The sequence below is a fragment of the Pipistrellus kuhlii genome, unplaced genomic scaffold, assembly GCF_014108245.1.
Source record: "Pipistrellus kuhlii isolate mPipKuh1 unplaced genomic scaffold, mPipKuh1.p scaffold_m20_p_2, whole genome shotgun sequence".
In the NCBI taxonomy this organism is placed as follows: domain Eukaryota; kingdom Metazoa; phylum Chordata; class Mammalia; order Chiroptera; family Vespertilionidae; genus Pipistrellus; species Pipistrellus kuhlii.
In genome coordinates, this window is record NW_023425515.1 from 51,815,317 (window position 1) to 51,837,557 (window position 22,241).

At 42.6% G+C, this 22,241-nt stretch overlaps 1 protein-coding gene across 3 annotated transcripts in view; it reads right to left on the reverse strand.

Annotated features, from left to right (window-relative positions):
- CASR (calcium sensing receptor) overlaps window positions 1-22,008 on the reverse strand; it is an 82,075-nt gene extending 60,067 nt beyond the window's left edge. The window contains exon 1 of one of the 3 annotated variants that reach the window (XM_045583950.1): window positions 21,845-22,008. The gene's annotated coding sequence lies outside the window, so the exon portion shown is untranslated. Of the gene's footprint in view, window positions 1-21,151; window positions 21,576-21,844 lie in introns of those variants that run through there. The other 2 variants (XM_036446567.2, XM_045583949.1) reach the window with 2 other exon arrangements.
- Between the last annotated feature and the right edge of the window lie 233 nt (window positions 22,009-22,241).

The following is a 22,241-nucleotide window of genomic DNA, read 5'->3' on the forward strand; positions in this document are numbered from 1 at the left end:
CTCTTTCTCTGTCTCTTTCATAAAACATTTTTTTTTCCATTGAGGTATACCTTATATGCAACAAAGTTCACAAAAATGTAAAAGTACAACTTGATGAATTTTTACAAATATACAACATCCATGTAACCACCATCCAAATCAAGATGTCAGAGATTCCCAACACCCCAAATGCTCCCTTATGCCCCCGGCTAGTCACTTACACCCCAAAACCACAATTCTGGTACCTATCACTTTAGATTATTTTTGCTTATTCTTTAACTTTGTATGTAACTCACAACATGAAGTTGCTTGTTGCCCTGCAGGTTATAATATATATAGTAGCTTATATAGCCATTACTCACACCCCAGTTGCCACATAACATGGTTGGCTCATCATGTGTATACACATATGTGCATTATGTTGTTGCAATGGCAGAGAAACAGAGGATGGTACCAAGGAAGGCTAGTATGCTCCTAGCAAAGCTACCCAAAGATCTCATGTTCTGGATCAAACCAAGTCCACAAAGAGCTGAAGAACATTGGGATTACACTATTTGCCTTTCTATAAATAGATCTCAAATGCTTGAACCATTCACCAAATGTTTCATCAAACTGGTATAACAGGTAGAAATATCTATCCATCCCTCTAACCTTTAACTGGTAGCTTTGTCACTCTAACCTCCACGGCTGACCGGGTTTTTAACTAGTTCCCATTTCTGGCTCCAGGAAGGCAACGTTGGTGGAGACCTCGCTCAACAAATTCCCTCTTCACTCTGGGCCGCTGTGACTTCAGCAACTGTAATCTTGGTGAGCCCTGGTCCCATTTAGCCTAGTGCCTAGCTTGGGCCTCTGATTCTCCAGCAAGGCTGGATCCCCCTAATGCCAACAACCTGCTCTTCTGGAGCTTGGACAATTGCAGCCCCCATCCTTGCCTGGACTCAGTAGAGGAATCCTAGATTATGTTTCTATAGGTAGGTTACACCAGGCTATCAACCTCTGCAAATGATTCTTGCCACCACTGCTTTAGGGGCCATTTGGATCTCAAATGAGAGGCCAAATTTATTTATCTACAAAATCCATGTGTCTACCTCTCCCTGATTCACTGGCACACTCCTAGTCTAAGCCATCATCTTCTGTCATCTGAATGATGGGCTCCTAACTGGTCTCCCTGATTTCACTCTTGTTCTGAAATGATCATCCTGCCACTTCCACATCACAGCTAGAACAATCTTTTTTAAAAATTGTTGTTGTTGGAAGTATTACATAAGTCCTCCCTTTCCCCCCCCCCCCCATTGCCTTCTTCCAGCCAGTCCCTACCCCCAACCCAGGCCCTCACCACCCCACTGTCTGTGTCCATGGGTGATACATATATGCATACAAGTTAATTAGTTGATCTCTTCCCATCGACCCTACCCTGCCTTTCTTCTGAGGTTTAATAGTCTGTTCCATGCTTCTATGTCTCTGAGTCCATTTTTGTTCATCAGTTTATTAAAATGGAACTCCCATTTAACCAGTGATCCCACGTCTAGGAATATAGCCTAAGAAACTTGAAATACTCATCAGAAAGAATATATGCACTTCTATGTTGAAAGCAGTGCAATTTACAATAGCTAAGATTTAGAAACTGCCTAAATGCCCATCAGCAGATGAGTGGATTAAAGAACTATGATACATTTATACAGTGGAATACTACACAGCTGTAAAAAAGAAAGAACTTTTACCATTTGCAACAGCACGGATGGACCTGGAGAGTATTATGCTAAGAACTATCTTTTAAACACCAGTGAGATCATTATATTGGCTATGCAAAGAAGCGGGGGGAAATCCCAAACTTTTAGTATGGCATACAAATGATCTCCCTCTCCATCCCCATTTTGTATGACTCTTCCTGTGCTCATTATTTTCAGCTGCCCTAGCCTCCTACCTACTCCTGAACACACCAAGCTCTTTGACCTAACTCAGTGGTTGGCAAACTCATTAATCAACAGAGCCAAATATCAACAGTACAACGATTGAAATCTCTTTTGAGAGCTGAAAACTGACTTCTGCGCATGAGCCATGAAGTTTCAATCGCAGTATATGTGTGCACCTGCATGCGGCATTTTGTGAAAGAATCACATTCAAGGGGCCAAAGAGCCACATGTGGCTTGCGAGCCGCAATTTGCCGACCACTGATCTAACTTCTTCCTCTACCTGGAATGCTCTTCCACTGGCTCTTCTCCTGCTGCCTCCTTCTTATCCTTAGGTCTGCCCTTAATGCCATCTCCATAGGTCAGTCTGTCTTGATTATCCTATCGAAAGTTGGCTCTCACCTTAGTAGTCTGACATGCTGTTCATTTTTTCTTATAGCACTAATCTGTAATCACATACTCTGTAACATACTTGTGGCTTACAAATGCAAGCATGTGATTGTTTTTCTGTTGACTTATTCGTTATCAATTCTCTAATACCAAACCTAGATTGTAATTCTTTGAGGGCAGGTTCCTCTGTCTGTCTTGTTCAGAACTAAATCTGCAGTACTTAGCAGAGTGTCTAGAATTTAAGTGGAGTCCAATAAATATTTGCTGAATCAATGAATGAACCTATTATCCAACCTCCCTTGTTCTACCATCTCCATGCAGTTTTCATCATGAGATCCTGTAGATTATTCTTCTTCAATAGCTTGATTCTTTCCACATCTTTGCAGTTCCATCACTACTACCCTAGAGTAAGCTATTATCCACCTGCATGTGGCTTGCTATGGTAGTTTCTTACATTGTCTCTGTATGTTCATTCACCTCCAATCCATTCTTCTCCTTGCACTGGGAGTGATTTTTAATTTTAAGTCTGGTCATTTCATGTCCTTACTTAAATGACTTCAGTGGCTTCTCTTTGCTGTGAGGGTTAAGGCCATGATTCTTAGACCATTCTGCAACCTAGGTGGGTAGTGGGGGAAAAGCAGAGCTGGTGTTCCTCCAGGTGGCAATTGGTGACTCTTATACCCTCCACCTTCCCAGTGAATTGGATTAGAAAAATGACAATTTTTCTTGTATCAATATATAAACTCTCTTTCTCCCAAAGACATAATTTTTTCCAGCTGTTTGAAGTATACATGTTTTCTGTACTGCAGAGCTTCACAACATTGAAGAAGAATGTTAATATTCAAATTTTAATTTTTTATTATTAAAAACATCTCTTTTAAATGGCAGCTCAGTTGGTTAGAACATTGTCCAAATATGCCAAAGTTTTGGCTTCAAGCCTCAGTCAGGGCACAAACAGTAATCAACCAACGAATGTATGAATGAGTGGCACAACAAATTGATATGTGGTTTTTTCCCCTCTCTTTTTTCCCTCTCTCTCTCTCTCTCTCTCTCTCTCTCTCTCTCTCTCTCTCTCTCTCTCTCTCTCTCTCTCTCAAATTAATAAAAAATAATTAAAGAGCAAATTGTTTTTTTTCCAGAGGAACAAGAGGGAGAGAGAAATATCAATGATGAGAGAGAATCATTAATCATCTGCCTCCTGCATACCCCTAGTAGGGATTGAGCCCACAACCCAGGCATGTGCCCTGACTGAAAATCGAACTCTGACCTCCTGCTCAACCACTGAACCACACTAGCTGGGCCAAGTTTTCTTAACCTATGTTTAGAAGTTGTTTGTTTGTTTTTTGCAGATCCTCGTGTTAATAGACCAAATAAATAAGTACTCCTAGAAAAAAAGATGATGTTGCTTTTCAAAATAATGGCTAACGCTTATTGAGCATTTTTAATGTGCCAAACTGTCCTAATGCCTGAAATTTAGTCCTTCCAACCACCTATTTATTAGATGGTACAGTTATTATCCCCTTTTTAATAGGTGCAACAGCTACAGTTTTAAGCCTTTCTTCCTTTTTTAATGCACCATGAGAACTCCTAAGAAATCTAGATCTCATATTTTCTTGTTCCATGAAAAAGTAATTGACAAGTTTCAAATGTTAAAAGAACTTTCAGGTAAACAGTAAATTGATCAGATCCTTTTAAAATTCCAAAATAGACATCCAAGACAATAATCATTCACCACCACCACCACTCCTTCCTAACCCTTCCCCAACCCCTTCCGACCAGCTGCTGAAAGCTAGGAATGCTAGCAGTAGTGATTCAAATCGACCTTCTCTGATTTCTTTGCCCAGACTTGGGTGTTGGAAAAATCAAGTAAAATGACCACAAGGTAAGGCAGTTGTGGAGGGATAAACCTGTAGCCTGAGGGGAGTGGAAAGAGAGAGAAAAGTTCTACCTACTTATATTTAGATGATGTGCCCATCCATGGAGTGATGGTGTCTGTAGCAGGTGTGCCTATCAAGAAATAAGATTAATTGGACAAACATAAATGATAGCGCCTTACATTTGTATAGGGCTTGACAATTTGCTAGAGAGCTTTCATTTCCATGACCTAATTTGATTTTCATAGCAGTTCATGGAAAGTGGACATTATGAACATCCCATTAAAGATGAGCAAATAGTGGATCCAGGGGGATAAGGACCTGGCAGAGGCCCAGAGGCCTCAAGGGGCACATCCCTGGCACAGCTGCAGAGGTTATGGTTTCTAAGGCGTCTGCTATCCACATGCACACATCCTTCATAGAGAGCCCCTCGGTGGGCAGTTTGTGTTGGTGCTCGGAACACATCTGACAAGGGTGCCTCTCTTGGAGCCAATGTGAGGTATCCCAGAAAACCAATCCCACTGACTTGGTGCCAAAATCTTGTTACTCAGCTTAAACATTACCTTATTCACCAGACTTAGCTGGCCCCTGGCAACTTGGACCTATTTCCAAAAACCAAATTCTTCCTCAAAGGTGGAAACTTTGCCAAAACTAATGGTATTCAAATGAATGAAACATAAAAAGAATGATCTCACACATCTAGAGGAAATAATGAACAACATAAACAGACCCAGAGAAAGAGAACCAGCAATCAGACTCTCAAACCTCAGAGGGAAAGTAAGGGTGGATGGGGGTAAGGGGAAGAGATCAACCAAAGGACTTGTGTGCATACATATTGGCCTAGCCAGTGGCCATGGACAACGGGAGTTGGGGGGGGGGGCATATCTAGGGAGGAGTTTGGGATGGGAATTGGGGAATAAGGACAATTATGTGAGACCATAATCAATAAAAAAAAATTAAAAAAAAGAAATGCCCAGAGTAATGTTTACTAAATATTAATGATGGACTTTTAGATGCTTTAAAAAACTTGCATTTTTTTGTTCTTTTCTACATTATTTAAATCTATAAAGAGCCATGTTTTGTGTTAATGAGAAACAATGGAAAGAGATTTCCTAAATAAAAACAATTGTTGGAAACAAACATGCCAAAATAGTAACAGTAGCTAATTCTGAGTGGTAGATGTAGATGGTTGTCATGTGTGCGTGCGTGCGTGCGTGCGTGCGTGCTTGCGTGTGTGTGTGTGTGTGTGTGTGTGTGTGTGTGTATTTTCCTTCACTCAACCACCCAACAATCATTTTGAGCAACATAAACATCATGGAATGAATGGAAACCATTTCAAGGAGCTTTACTTAAAAGGAGACCACATTTATTTGGCTGTGCCCACACCAGTGTGTTGGTTTGAAATAAATCAGTAAGCTATTTTATGCCTCATTCATAGCCCAACTGTCTGATTGTGCTCTTGGTTCACTCTTGGAGGAAGAGGGCTACAATCATAGTACAGCCCAGCTCTCTCATATGTGTAGGCAAAGACTCTATGCAACTGTTATTCACAGTGGTGGGGCAGCCATGTTTGGAATGGTAGCAAAGGCAAGGATAAACTCATCCCCTCCTTTCTTCCACTCTCCCCGTTCATGGTCCAGAAAACTCTGGTTTATGTCCTTTCAGTGGCACAGGTTAGTCTCTTGGTGGTGCATTCCACACTCCTGAGGTTAATAAATGACTTTGAAGAAAAGCAAGCACATTTGTCATGTACCTTTGTGTGACCTTTAGTTCAGTCGGTGAAGAAATATTATGCTACGGGCACTTTCAAACAAGGAATTAGCCTTCCTGCCCTCCTGCCACGTGGGCAGTCAGGAGACATGGTCTTTTCTTGGCTGCTTTCATTCCAAGAACTCCTTAGCAGCCAAGGGAGCTTATAGTTGGCTAAATTCTAGCTAGTAGAGTCTAGATAATAAAGCATTCCTTTACAGTCCAAGTACAAAGTAAACCACAAGTGGTTTTACCTGACTAGTAGTATACCTTTCCCTAGTAGGCTAGAGTTGGGACTCAGATGTATTCAGCTTGTGGCCTTAGATGACATTGAGGTTCCTGGCCCAATGCCCCCCCTCCTGCCCAGCTCCATTATCCCCACAAGGTTTATGAATATTCTGAACAGCAATATTGTGTCTCCATCCTCTTGTCTGAACCAAACAAAGGAGAGATTGAAGAACCAGAGTCTTTTCCAGCTTTGCACACCCCTCTTTAAGATACCATAAATCTACTGTGGCACAGTTTTAAAGAAGTTCTGAAGAAAGCATTTATTTTTAGAAGGTAGCACAAATAAAAGATTTTAATGAGTAAAGTGAATATTCTCCATTAAAGAATCTTTAAATGGATACTGTAGGCAGAAAAAAGAAAGCAGAGTCATAAAGTAGAATCAACAAACCCAAAAGAGCCAATGACAGAATCTGGCACAGATATCAGAGGGACAATGGGATAAGAAAATAGTATACAACAATAACAACAACAACAACAAAAACAACAACCCAGGCCCTTCCAAAAATCATCTTGGAGTTTTCAAGAAGGAATAACATAGCATCAAATGTTAATGGTGTAAATATGGGCAGACAATGCATGGATGGAGGTCCAGGACAACTGGCAGATCCTGGTCTGGAGGAACAATCGCACAGGAGATATCAGAACAATATTTTCAAGGGCAGGGCATGCACCTCTCATGTACCACAACTGAAAGAGTTGGGATCCAGCTTGAGCAAGTCATCCTAGATTATCCCTGACCTCTCTTTGTGATGGTTGTCCAAATGGCAGATTAAAAAAGTCAGTGTTGGTTTCAGTAATTCAGGTAGATGTTTTTGATAATGATAATGACCCAGCAACTATAACCAAATAGTATAGAAAAAAGATGTCTTCCTAGAAGTAGGTTTAAGGAAGGGTTGAGTAAGCTGCCTTGGGACAAAGTGCCCAAAGATCAGGAAGAACTATGTAACGAGCATTTCCCAGTCACCATAGGAGGCCATAGGGAGCCCAGAGAACTTGATCTTTATTATTTCCTTCCTTCTGCTTACTCTGGGGTTTTCTTGTTGCTCTTAAGAACAAGAACAAGACAGGGATGCCCAGTTTCACAACTCCTGTTCAACATAGAACTGAAAGTGCTAGCCATAGTGATCAGATAAGAAGAAGAAAATAAAAGGCGTCCAAATTGGAAAAGAAAGAATAAAACTGTCATTATTTCAGATGAGATGATATTGTACATAGAAAGCCCTAAATGTCCATCCAAAAACTATTAGACTTAATAAATGAATTTGGCAATGTAGCAGGATATAAAATTAACACCCAGAAATCTATGGCTCTTTTATACACCAATAATGAACTCATAGAAAGAGAAACTAAAAAATAAATAAATTAAAAAAAAATCCCACTTACCATTGCAACAACAACAAAAAAATTAAGATACCTAGGAATAAACTTAACTAAAAAGGTAAAAGACCTGTACTAAGAAAACTACAGGATGTTGAAAAAAGAGATAGAGGAAGACATAAACAAATGGAAGAACATATCGTGTTCATGGATTGCTAGAATCAACATCATTAAAATGTCCATACTACCCAAAGCAATCTCTAAATTCAATGCAATTCCTATTAATGGCATATTTCACAAACCTAGAACATACTCTCCATAAATTCATATGGAATAAAAAAAAAATCCTGAAAAGCCACAGAAATCCTGACAAAGGACAAAGTTGGAGGGATCATAATTCCAGATATCAAGCTATATTACAAAGCCACTGTTCTCAAAACTGCCTGGTATTGGCACAAGAGCAGACATAGAGACCAATGGAACAGAACAGAGAACTCAGAAATTGACCCAAGCCAGTATGCTCAATTAATATTTGACAAAGGAGGCAAGAGCATACAATGGAGTCAAGACAGTCTCTTCAATAAATGGTTTGGGAAAACTGGACAGATACATGCAAAAAAAGTGAAATTAGACCACTAACTTACACCATACACAAAAATAAATTCAAAATGAATAAAGGACTTAAATGTAGGATGGGAAACCATAAAAATCTTAGAAGATTTCATAGGCAGCAAAATATCAGACATATGTCGTAGCAATATCTTTAGCAGTACAGCTCCTATGATAATGGAAACTAAGGAGAAAATAAATGAATGGGACTACATCAAAATAAAAAGCTTCTGCACAGCAAAAGAAACCAACAACAAAACAAGAAGAGAGCCCACTGCATGGGAGACTATATTTGCAAATGTTATATCCGATAAGGATTTAATCTCGAAAATTTATAGAGATCTTATACAATTTAACAAAAGGAAGATAAACAATCCAATAAAAAAAAAATGAACAAAGGACCCAAATAGACACTTTTCAAAAGAAGACATATGAAAACATGCTCAAAATCACTAATTATCTGAGAAATGCAAATCAAAATAACAATAAGGTTCCATCTCACACATGTCAGAATGGCTGTTATCAACAAATCAATAAAATTACAAGGGCTGGTGAGAATGTGGAGAAAAAGGAACTCTCATGCACTGCTGGTGGGGATGCAGACTGGGCAGCCACTGTGGAAAACAGTAGAGTTTCCTCAGAAAATTAAAAATGGAGCTCCCATTTGACCTAGTAATCCCACTGCTAGGAATGTATCCCAAGAAAACAGAAACACCAATCAGAAAGGATATATGCATTTCTATGTTCATAGCAACACAATTTACAGTGGCTAAGATTTGGAAGCAGCCTAAGTGTCCATCAATAGATGAGTGGATTAAAAAACAGTGGTACATCTTCATAGTAGAATACCTCGCTGCAGTAAGAAAAGAAAAAACTCTTATCATTTGCAACAGCATGAATGGACCTGGAGAGCATTATGCTAAATGAATAAGCCAGTCGTAGAAAGATAAATATCACATGATCTCACTCATTTGTGGAATATAATGAACAGCATAAACTATGAACAAAAATAGACCTAGAGATGTAGAAGCATTGAACAAACCATCAAATCTCAGAGGGAAGGCATAGTGTGTGTGTGTGTGTGTGTGTTGGGGGGAGATGGAGTTGGGTTGGGGGGGAAAGGTGGTTAGAGATAAACTAAAGGAGTTGTATGCATGTATATAAGCATAACCCATGGACACAGACAGTAAAGGGGTGAGGGCATGTGCTGGGGGTTGGGAGCGGCTGGGGAGAGGTCAATGAGGGAAAAAGGTGACACAGTTAATACTATAAATAATAAAGAATTTAAAAATTTTAAAAAATAAAGTGAGACATGAAGATGTTATTGTAGGGCTAATATGCAGTCAATTCAGGATTTAAATCCAGGTGGTGAGACTTGATGCTTTTAACTGATAGTCTATGCTGCCCCATTCCAATCATAATTTATTTAAACACTCTCTTATTATTAGACACATAGCTTGTTTCTAGTGTTTCATGTTCATAAATAAATACTGTGAAGAACATCTTTAGGCATAAGTCTTTTTATTTTTTTTAGGTTTGTGTTATAGTTCTTCAGCACTTTAGTTATTATGACCATACAATAGTACTGAGCATGCTTTTGTTTATAGTTTCTTAGATAACTTGTTTCTTTTCTATAAACAAATTTAAAGTGATTATTTTCAGGATAATTTGTTATGAGGGGAGCCATTTTATCTCACTCCACCAGCATCTTTAAAGCTGTAATGGTCTTTTATTTTTAATAAATCTTTATTGTTCAGATTACAGATGTTCCTCTTTTCTCCCCCCCATAGCTCCCCTCCATCTGATTCCCCCCATCCCATTTCCTTACCTCCCGCCACTGTTCTCATCCATACATGTAAGATTTTTGTCCAATCTCTTTCTGCACCCCTCACACCCTCATCCCCCCCCCAAGAATTGTCAGTCCACTCCCTGTCTATGCCCCTGATTCTATTATATTCACCTGTTTATTCTGTTCATCAGGTTTTTTATTCACTTGATTTTTATTTATTTATTATTTTATTTATTTATTTATTTATTTGTTTATTTATTTAAAATATATTTTATTGATTTTTTTTACAGAGAGGAAGAGAGAGGGACAGAGAGCTAGAAACATCAATGAGAGAGAAACATTGATCAGCTGCCCCCCACACAACCAAGGTACATGCCCTTGATCAGAATCGAACCTGCGACCCTTCAGTCCGCAGGCCGATGCTCTATCCACTGATTCATTTGTTGATAGATATGTATTTGTTATCACTTTGTTGTTCATAATTTTTATCTTTATCTTTTTATTCTTCCTCTTCTTAAATAATACCCTTCAGCATTTCATATAATACTGGTTTGGTGGTGATGAACTCTTTAGCTTTTTCTTGTCTGTGAAGCTCTTTATCTGACCTGCAATTCTAAATGATAGCTTTGTTGGGTAGAGTACTCTTGGTTCTTGCTATTCATCACTTTGAATATTTCTTGCCACTCTTTTCTGGCCTACATAGTTTCTGTTAAGAAATCAGCTGACAGTCATATGGGTACTCCCTTGTTGGTAACTGTTTTTCTCTTTTAATATTCTCTCTTTGTCTTTTGCTCTTGGCATTTTAATTATGATGTGTTTTGGTGTGGTCCTCTTTGGATTCCTCTTGTTTGGGATTCTCTGTGCTTCCTGGATTTGTAAGTCTATTTCTTTCACCAGGTTGGATAAGTTTTCTTTCATTATTTCTTCAAATAGATTTTCAATATCTTGCTCTCTCTCTTCTTCTGGCACCCCCATAAGTGTTAGTATGTTTGAAGTTGTCCCAGAGACTCCTTACACTATCTTCACTTTTTTTTTAATTCTTTTTCTTTTTGCTTTCCTGGTTGGGAGTTTTTTGCTTCTTTGTATTTGAAATCTTTGAGTTGATTTGGGATCCTCTAGTCTGCTATCGGGTCTCTGTATATTATTCTTTATTTCAGTCAGTGTATGCTTAATTACTAGTTGGTCCTTTTTCATATCCTCAAGGGTCTCACTAAATTTATTGGCAGTTTCTAGAAAATTCTTGAAAAACCTTATAATCATGGTTTTGATCTCTATATCTTCCATTTCTTTAATTTGTTACCTGTTTCTTTGTCTCTGCATTTTGGCTGCTTCCCTCTATTGATGGAGTGGCTTTGTGTGGTAGGTGACCTATAGGGCCCAGTGGTTCAGTCTCCCCAAACACCTGAGGTAGGCACTCTTGGTACAGACCTTCATGGGCTGAGTGCACAGTCTTATTGTAGTTAAGCCTTGATTGCTATTGGTATCACTGGGAGGAATTGATCTCCAGGCCAAATGGCTCTGAGGACCCGCTGTGTCTATAATGGAAGAACTGCTGTGCTGGAGACACCTTTATGGGGCAGGACTTACTTCAGTGGGGCTTTGGTGCTCACTGAATCTGCCTCTTGAATGTGTCACTTATGGATGTGAGGAGTTGAAATCTGAATTTTCTAGAAACTGCCAATAAATTCAGTGGTCTCACACTGACCACTAGGTACACTGGCTCCTAGATCTCCAAGGAGATGCAGGACAGCTGCTATCTAAGGCCACCCAGCAGTAGTTACAGCAAGATCTAAAGATTTCTCCTCTATGCTTGGTGTTTGGAAGTTTTGGTGCTGACTGACCCAGCTTCAGTTTGTTAGGTTAAGCTGCGAAAGGGCAGGCCATTCATATGCAAAAGCCACTGTGCACAGTTTGGGTGGGTTTGTAAATCGGATGGGGCAGGGTCTCAGAAAATCACTAGCGCATGGCAAACAACAATGGCTGCCAGTCAGCCATCCTCGCATTCTGCACCCCAGCGAAGTAAACAATGATTCCTGATTGCACCTCTGTAAGAAAGCCACCCTCAGTTTCCACCTGATGGCAGACAGTCCAGCTTCTCCCCATAGAAATCTGGGTCCCCAGAGTCTCATCGGAAATTGGAGTTCAGAGCATCCAGGAGCTTGTGTCTCCCTTCAGATTGAAAAAAAAGAAAAAACTGCACCCAGTTGCCAGCCCGATTATTGTGCCTTCGTACTTCTGCTTTTCTGTGCCTATGCAAGTCCTATCTGGTCTCAATGCTCTTTTCTCTTTCCTTCTAGTTGTAGAACTTCCACTCAGACAGCTTTCCTGTGGTTCTGGGTGATAGACATTTTGTCCTTTAGTTGTAGTTTTGGTGTGGTTGTGAGAGGCAGCATGTACAGGTGTATACCTTATGCTACCATCTTGGTTTTCCCTATAGCTGTAATAGTCTTGATAAGCAAACTGGTATACATTTTAAAAAAACCACCTTATTTCTTTTATTCAAGTAAAGTTAAAATATTTTATATATTCACCAATCATGTGCTTTATTTTTTCTTCATTTGAAAAGTGTTAATCCTTTGCCCACTTTTTAAAAAAGAAGGTCTTAATGGTTTTTTCCTATTAAATCCTATGAGCTCTTTAGATACTGAAACATTTCACCTTTTGGCATATTTGATGCAATTTTTTTTTCATTTCTCACCAGAGGATATTTTTCCATTGCTTTTTCAGAGAGTGTGGAAGGGAGGGTATAAGGGGGAAAGAGAGAGAAACATCCATGTGAGAGAGACACATCGACTGGTTGCCTCCTGCACACATCCCAACCAGAAGCAGAAAGCGAACCCAAAACTCAGGTATGTGCCCTTGACTGGGAATCAAATCCAAGACCTTTCAGTCCTTGGACTAAGGCTCTAACGATTGTGAAATACCAGCCAGAGCTAAATCAACTTTTTAAAGTTTATTTTCCTTTTAACTTAATTGTGACTTTTTTTTTTACCTAAGTATTTTATATATTTATGTAGCAAAATCTGTCTATATTTTCCTTCATGATTCTCTGCTACTTTCACACATAGAGAGAACTTCCTTATTACCACAAGATAGCCTCTGCTTTTCTCCCCATCCCCCAAAACAGAAACTTCCCAAACTTAAACTTTTAACTTGAAGTTACAATTTGACTATGTGTATTTACAGTAAGAAGTTCATTTCTTTGGAAGCTAAATAAGCTATGTGTGATTATATTTGCTGGTGGATAACCTTTGAGTTCCATGAAATCTGCATAAGCTTGAGAGGCATCCAGAGCCAGATAGTGGGAAGATCATAGGGCTAAGAACAAATGGAGTTAGTAGCATGAATCAGGCCCTGGCCCTGTTGATTAGAGCATCATCCTGATATGCCAAGGTTTCAGATTTGATCTTTAATAAGGGCACATACAAGGAGCAACTAATCTTATCTAATAAAAGAGTAATATGCAAATTGACCACACATCTGCCACACCCACAAGCCATGCCCACAAAGCCACACCCACCAGCCAATCAGAGTGAATATGCAAATTCATCCCAACCAAGATGGCTGCAGCCCACAGAGAGCAGGAGAAAGGCTTGGGTTTCCCAGGCAATGGAAGAAGTCAAGCTTTCCGCCTGCCCTTGCTGGCCTAAGCCTCCAGTCAGGGCTACAAAGTCTCAAATATAGAAGGTAAACAAATCCAAACAGAAATGGCGGCAGCCTCGGAGCAAGCAAAAGGCTTGGTTCCGCTCAGGGCTACAAATTTTCAATTGTATAAGGTACATAAATTCTGCTTGGGTCTCCGGGGGCATGGCCAGCCTGAAAATCACCACAGGCCCCTCACCCAGGCTGCCCCATGCCCCAAGGGAATCCACACCCTAATCCGAGACACCATTTATGGCAAACCAGCTGGTCCCCACCAATGCACAGGCCTCTATCCTATCTAATAAAAGAGTAATATGCATATTGACCATCACTTCAAAACACAGATGGCTGCCCCCATGTGGTCAAAGATCCTGCTCCCATGTGGACACAAGATGGCCACCACAAGATGGCCAGAAGGGGAGGGCAGTTGGGAGGCACCAGGCCTGCAAGGAAGGGCAGTTAGGGGTGACCAGGTCAGCAGAGGAGGGAAGTTGGAGGCAAACAGGCTGGCAGGGTAGCAGTTAGACATCAATCAGGCTAGCATGAGAGTGATTAGGGGGTGATCAGGCTGGCAGGCAGAAGTAGTTAGGGGCAATCATGAAGGTAGGCAGGTGAGCAGTTGGGAGCCAGCAGTCCTGGATTGTGAGAGGGATGTCCGACTGCCCTAAATGGGCAGTGGAACATCCCTCGAGGGGTCCCAGATTGGTGAGGGTACAGGCTGGGCTGAGGGACACCACCAACCCCACCTCCCATGCACTAGGCCTCTCGTGAATGAATAAATATGTGGAACAACAAATCGATCTCTCCTCTCTCTCCTCTCCCTTTCCACTCTCTAAGCCACATGTGTCAAACACAAGGCCCGCGGGCCAAATCCGTCCTGCCAGGCCTTGCAATGTGGCCCGCACCGCGCTGTCATCACTGCACTCCGCTGTGTTTCCATCACAATGACAGTTTATGACTGTTCAGTAAACCATTCGGCCCGCGATTTAGGCTGGATTTTAGATTTTGGCCCCTTCTCTGATTGAGTTCGACACCCCTACTAAGCCAATACTTTAAGAAAGCATGAGTCATCATTTACATAGTTGGGCTTTCTTGGTCAAGTCACTCCATCTTGCAGTGCCCATCCTCATTTGTAAAATGGAGATGATGGTACCTATCCTGTCCATGTCCTTTATTTACCTTCTGAGATGTTCTGAGGATCAAGTGAGTTAATAGTAGGAAAGTGCCTTGTCAGTCAAATGCCTACATATTGAGATTTGTTCATTCATTCAGCTTCTCCAGTGTACTAGGCACCATACTGGATTCAGTGTTGACTAGGACATAGTATCTGTGCTTGATGAGTGTGAACAATGTGTATTAGCTCATTTAAGTCTTTTAACAACCAATGAAGTAGGTAATATAGAAACTGGGGCACACAGAGGTTAAATGACTTGCCCAAGGTCACATACCTAGCACAAAAGGGCTCCCATGTGCAAGGACATGGAGCATAGATCTGAGCAGACCTGGATTCTGACCTTATGATCTCATGATGATCAGGGGTCTGAAGCTGTAGTAGAGAACCTTGGCCTGAGGGGTCCCTTCTCTCTGGCTCTCTTAAATCAGCTGGCACCCACCTCCTCTCCCTACCCAGCCTCTTCTGCAAGGACTACCAAACTGGAGACCTGGGTATCACAGCTGGCATCTCTGTGTCCACAGCGCCAACTCACCCCCTCCCTAGCATGCAGTTGGAGCTCAACTGATGCTTGTTAAACTATGCTGAAGGCTTAATCGAAGTACAGAATATTTAGAAAAACTATATGGAGGGTATGAGAATTCTTTCAATCATCAACTCCTATTAAGAGGAGAAAAACAAAACTTTTTTCCCCCCTAAGAACAAACAGCTCACAATTATTGGAGGAGGAATGGGAGGGAGGGTAAGGGAAACCATTACAATCTCTTTGAGCCTGCTTCTTTCTTTCTCCATGAAAAACAACAAATAAACAAGAAAAATGCTTGTTAGGAACTCCACCTGGAAAGAAGTCAAATCACTCCATTTTTCTATTTGTTAGTAATGTTGCTTGTGTGTGTGTATTGAAAGAAGAATAGCTAAAATTAGCTTCCTCTCTGCAGGAATCATTTTACCTTTGCCCCATCATCACTGATAAGCATTCCCCGAGGATGGAGGAAAACAGGTATTTGCTCTGTTACCAGGGAGGAGAAAATCAATCGTAGATGAGAAACACATAAAAGCCAATTGATTCGAATTACTCACCCCGAGAAATCTTCATTCTTCCTCTGCTCTTTCAATGTAAGGAAAGACCTCAGAGGCAGTCGAGTCAAAGGATACAGGTCAGTTAAGCAGCCACCCTATGCCAGGCACTTCCATACACAGCTCACAACCAGCCCTTGCAGGGGACATTACCGAAGTTGTACAGGTATCAAAAGAATGTCCACCAGTAAACACGGAGGCTTGGAGAGGTTAGATATGTTGCCCAAGGTCACAGGCATGGAAAGTCCACTTACATCCAAACCCTAGACTGCCCATGGCACAGGCAGACCTTATTTTCCTCACTTCACGTTTTGCCACCTCACTCATTGGCCCTGCCTAATTATGTCTTTTCATTTCTGTGCCTTTGAGTAATGTACAGTTCAAGCGACTGCAACCAATCTGCTTTTCCCAGGATCCACATTTGGGGGAAATAGGCATAAAGCTCCCGGAAACTTTTTAGCAAACACTATCACACATGTCTGGGTTACTTTCCGTTTTATGAATGGATGCAATGGTAACCAAGATTGCCCTGCATTATAAAATAGGGCCCACCCAAATCCTCTAATTATTACTGGCATTAATCAAGGCACCTCAGCCAGTGCTTATTGGATTGCAGGACACGAGAAAAGAGGAGAAAAACTTCAACCAGGTCATCGTCAGGCAAGAGTTGAATCAAAATTGCCAGGCATGAGTGAGGGTTATATGTCCCACTTTATGACTCTGGCAAATGGATAAAGTCTAATGTTCATTTTTCTTGAACTAAAAGCCTCCCAGAGATGAGAGAGAGAGAGAGAGAGAGAGAGAGAGAGAGAGAGAGAGAGAGAGAGAGAGAGAGAGAGAGAAACAAAGAATCTTATTTGTTCTGGATCAACTAAGTCTTTCTGATCCTTTTACTCTATGACACACTAGTTGTCTAGGGACCTTCTGAATCAGAAGACAGCTTTCTTGGGTACCAATCATTAAGTCCTCTTCACATAAGCACTTCCTGGATACCAGATCCCTAGTCCTGCTTAGGGCTGGCTTCCTTTTGTTTACCCTGAGGTCACTTGGATGACAGAACCAAAGGATGACAGATGAGAATCCCATTCCCCACCCCTAATGAGGAACTGAGTTCCGTGGAGCCTGCCCCACAGACATCTCCAGCATTTGTCTCCTTTTCTCCAGGGCTATTACCCCAGCCACCAGCATTCACGCCATCTTCACTGTCATCTGAATGACTGCAATCTCTTCAAGTGGTTTCTCTGCCCCAAGCTTATACTCCTCTGTAACCCGGAATCCACAGCCAGCCAGAATGATTGTGTTCTAAACAAAATGCTCACTAAATCATTCCTTTACTTAAAACTCTCCAGTGGTTCCCTTTGTCCTAGGATGAATAATGAAAACAATAGCCAACAATAACTGGGAGCATAATCGGTGCCATTACGACATCACTTATCTCAATCAATTCTTGCAGCAACTCAATGAGGGTGGTACAACCTTCATTACCATTATATACTGAGGCCGAGTTACTTAACCAAGGTTCCACAGCTAGAAAGTGGGCAAGCCATGACTCAAATCTGGGTCTACATGACCATTGAGTGTATACTCTCACCACCATGCTAGCCATAAGATGGCATGCAGATTCTCTGTGACCTGCCCTGCCCACCACTTCAGTCTTATCTCTTAATAGCCCCTCTTTGTTCCTTATGCTTCAGCTCATTGAGCCACATGAATGTCCTGGACCTTATGCCTCTGTGGGTTTTGTTAGTTTGTTTGTTTTTGCATATTAAACCCTCTTCTATAATGCCCTCTCTCCTTTGTCTAGAATCAGTGGTTCTCAATGTTTCTAATGCCTTGACCCTTTAATACAGTTCCTCATGTTGTGACCTCCAACCATAAAATTATTTTCTTTTAAAAAAAAAATATATATTTTATTGATTTTTCACAGAGAGGAAGGGAGAGGGATAGAGAGTTAGAAACATCGATGAGAGAGAAACATCGGTCAGCTGCCTCCTGCACACCCCCCACTGGGGATGTGCTCCCAACCACAGTACATGCCCCTGACCGGAATCAAACCCAGGACCTCTATCCACTGAGCCAAACCGGTTTCGGCATATAAAATTATTTTCGTTGCTACTTTATAACTGTAATTTTGCTACTGTTATGAATTGTAATGTAAATATGTGTGTTTTCCGATGGTCTTAGGCTCTACAGGTTGAGAACCGCTAGCAGAGTTGCCTAAGAATATCAGAAAACACAGATATTTACATTATGATTCATAACAGTAGCAAAATTACAGTTATGAAATAGCAACAAAAATAATTTTATGATTGGGGGTCACCACAACATGAGGAGCTGTATTAAAGGGTTGCAGCATTAGAAAGGTTGAGAACCACTGGTCTAGATTGTGGAATGTCCTGTCTTTCAAGATTCAACTCAAATATTAACTCTTCCATGAAACTTTTTTGAACCCTTCCTTTCCTTGGTAGAATTGACCACTCCCCTCTCTGCTCATCACTGCACTCTTATAATAGCAACAGTACATTCCTAGCCTTACGTGGATGAGTATGAGTCCCATCTGTTAGACTTCTATGAATTCCTTAAATGCTGGGACCCTGTCTTACTAACCCATTTTATCCATAGTATCTAACTCAGTGCTGGACATTAGAAAATTTGCTGTAAACAGTGTTGGAAGAAATGAAAATATTTATTTGCACATAAAATACGTTGTTTGTCAGAGAACCCCACTGTGAGCTGTATATTACTTTTAATTACGGTATCAATGCAATTAGTTTTCCCCCCTTTACTTAAAAACTATATATGAAACTCTAAAAAGGTTTGAGCTGTTTCATGGCTGGGGAGAAGACATTGCAGTCTACCTTGCTGTTTTCACCTGGGAAAGAACCCAGAGATAACAATAAACTGTCGCTGTAAGGATAAAACTAATTTAAACATTTAATTTAAGAGCAAGAATAACAGCAATGGAAAACCAACTCATGACAGGACAAATGATGCTATGATAACAAAGCACCCTTTCCCCAAATTCCAAAAATGACAACTCTACGTGTGTATGCACATGCTGTATGGCAAACATATGGAAGACAGACTTCTTGATTCCAAGCAGCTAAATGCAATTACTAACTGATACATTATGATCCTATCTCAAAACCAGGTATATATTCCCAACATTCCCAGTTGCCCTTGAGTATCAGCTGAAGGGAATCCTCCTTGAGAAAGCCTTACTTGGTCATGCAGTGCAGTCCATGTACACACCCCTCTCTCCTTTAAAGAGTGTAGTTTAGTTTGCAATTACATTTTCAATAGTTGTTTTACTAACAGCTGTCTCCCCAAAAGCATCTGTAAGCTTCCGGAGATCAGGGATCCTGCCTGATTCCATTCACCCTTACCCTTTCTCCCCCAGTAACTGGCACAGAGCCAGGCACACTGTAAACATTTTGAATGAATGAATGTTGAGTGGTTCCTTCACCTCTTACTCATTTCCCTGTTTTCTTAATTATATTAATACTCAATTTCTTACCAAACTCAAGCTGATACTTCATCCATTCCTTTCCATTATTTCCTTGCATTAGCAAAAGGATAAGTCCTTATTTTATAATCTTTTCCCTCCCAACCCCCCAAATCCACAGGGCTTCTTAGATGTGGCAGCTTCTAACCAACCTGTATATTTCAACATGCTTTCCATGCAGCATGCAAAACTAAAGGAAAATGTAGCGACTGGAGGAGCTACTAGGTTTAAACACTCTACACAACTCCTAAAATACCTTATAATTCAGTAAAAAGAATTTGAACAACTTCTATTTTATCGTACAGATAAAAATGGGCTTGTTTGATATTTTTTTCTTCTTTTTTTTCCTACTCAATCTGTCTTGCCCTGCATAGAAAAAGCCTTGGGAAAAAGTTGATTGTGCTGATTGTTGGCAAGAAGGAAGCCACATACAGTATATGGTCTCTTACAAAATCATCTGGCGGCTGTTCCTGAATGACAGGGCCCAGGGCCCCAGATTCTTCTCCACTCAGGGGTCTTGGGCTGCACCTCCTTCCTCTACTGCCCACTCCACCCGCCCCCTTCACAAATATAAAACCTCCACCCTCTGAGTTCTTACGGAGGAAAAATCCCATGCAACTCTGCTGGTCCTAGAGGGGAAGAGGAGGGCAATGGAAAGATGTAACTGGCGGAGTTCCACTTTGTAAAATCAGAACCAGCGAGGTCTTAGTTTCTGGAATCTAGAACACTTTAGGAACTATCCTTTATTGACTCCCCTCACTACCGCCCCCCCCCCCCCCCCCCCCCCCCCCCCCCCCCCCCCCCCCCCCCGCTGAACTTGCACTGGGAAAGTCCAGTTTAAGGGAAAGAACAGGGAGTACAGAACTTCTCACGGACAATTCCCCAATGCTGCTTTCTTCAAATCGCTGGAGAGTTAAGGCAAATAAAGGAAATAGCCTTTGGGTAGTGGGCTCCCTACCCCAAGGGCAACTGCAGTGGAAGACTTGGAAGAAAGCAGGGGTAGTGCTGATGGACAACACGGGAGCTTAAGGTTTGCAGACAGTGGGGTGACGTCATTATCTTCTGGTATGTTCATTAGGCAGGAGGTGGGGTACAGAATCAACAGGAGGGGACAGAACAAGAAGGTTAGGAAAGAATATGGGTGAAAAAAAAAACAGGGAATTATAGATAAACACAAATGCTCGTATGGGCGTTATTCTAGATTCTAGAATCTAGAAGATAAAGTTGTATTTGATTTTTCAACACTATGTGCATGTGTTATCTATTGAAACTATAATTTTTAAAACAATTTTTAAAAGAAAATCATCTATCTGGTATATGTAAAAAAAAAAAAAATTTCACTCCCCAAGGAATATGGAGGCTGGTGATCAGGCCCAGAGGCTGGGACCTTAATTTGGTGCCACCCAGGCCAGGACCCTAAGGCAGCTGGAGGGTTGGGCTGAGATCCTCCAAGAGGGTTGATGGCCCACCAGGGTGGGTACAGATCCAAACACCCTAGAAAACTGTCTGTTCCCTTAACACACACGGAAAAGGCATTCTTTGCGACAACGCTACAGACAGAAGAAACAAGGCACAGGCATCAGACACCATCCACAGTCCCAGTCTTGGCTCGCCCTCAGGTTCCTCCGCGACGGCGCCCTTCCCACCACCCCTTTGGGGGTAAAATGAGCCGCTGGGTTCCGCAGGGAAGCTTTTGGTCTTGTCACTTGACTTCCCCAAGACCGGCACCCAGTGTTTCCAGGGCTGAGCTGCTCGGGGCCGGCGCCCTTCGTTTGGCCCCCCGGAGCCCGCAGCCCCCAGACCCGCCACTGCCCCTCCCGCACCGGGACGCGTGCTGCCCGCTCTCCTCACGCCCAGACCCGGACCCCTCACCTGGGACAGCGCCGGCCCGTCGGCTGTGGGTCCCCGCGAGGATGGGCTCTCGGCTTAGCTGAGACGGCGCGCGGGCCCCGCTCCTGATTCCTAGGTTCCGGTCCGGAGAGGCGCCCGCCCCCAGACCTGGCCACCGCAGTCCCCGCAGCCCCCGCAGGCCCTCTGGGCAGCCGCCGCGGCCCCGGCCTCCGAGCTCCGCCCCTCGCCCGCTCCCCGCCCGCCTGCCCCGCGGGGTCCTCGACTGCCGAGTCCAGCTCCCCTCGGAGCCCCTCGCGGAGGCTCTCTGACCCTGCACCCCGAGCAGCCCGGCTTCCCTCGCCGTCTGCCCCACCTGACCGCGCCGAGCGGACTCCGGGGAGCCCTGCGCCCAGGGCGCGTCTTCCCTCCCCCGTCGGGTCTGGTCCTCGGGGACGGCTGGCCCCGCACTCGGGTCCTCTCCGGTCCTCTGCCCGCAGTGCCACGACGGGAGTTCCCGGACTCGGGACCCTACCCCCGGGACCCCGAACCCGCGGTCCAAGACCCCCCCCCCCCCCACCAGGCGATGGAAAGAGGGGGCTTCGGGCCCCACCAATGTTCTCTGTGCCAGAAGTGGGGGGACATTTTTTTTCTCCCCTGATAGAAGGGCAGAGAGTCACAATAAAATAAATATAAACCCCGTGCCCAAACTCTTACTCATTCTGCGAGACCCAGGTCGAGAGCTGTCTGTGCTGGGAGACCTTCCTGGGACTCTCAACAGCTCCCTCCTTCCACTCCCCTGGCGAAGGGCGCGCGGTCCTCCCGTCCGGAGAGGCAGGGACCTGGAGCCGGGGTTGCCTCTACCAGCCCGGACCTGGCTCACCCCAATCCTCAGCCTCTGGCTCACCCAGTCCCCAGCCCCTGGCACAGCGCCGAACCTCCATCAGGCGCTCCAATATTTTATGAATAAGTGGAACATTAATTTCTTTTGTAGAAAACCAGATAATTCTTTTTCTCTCAAGTACCACACATTCCTTCCGGCAAGCAATTCGCTAGTCTCTATAAAGAGCCAAATCCTCTTTGATGTAGTCATTCCATTCTTGGGGAAATTTCC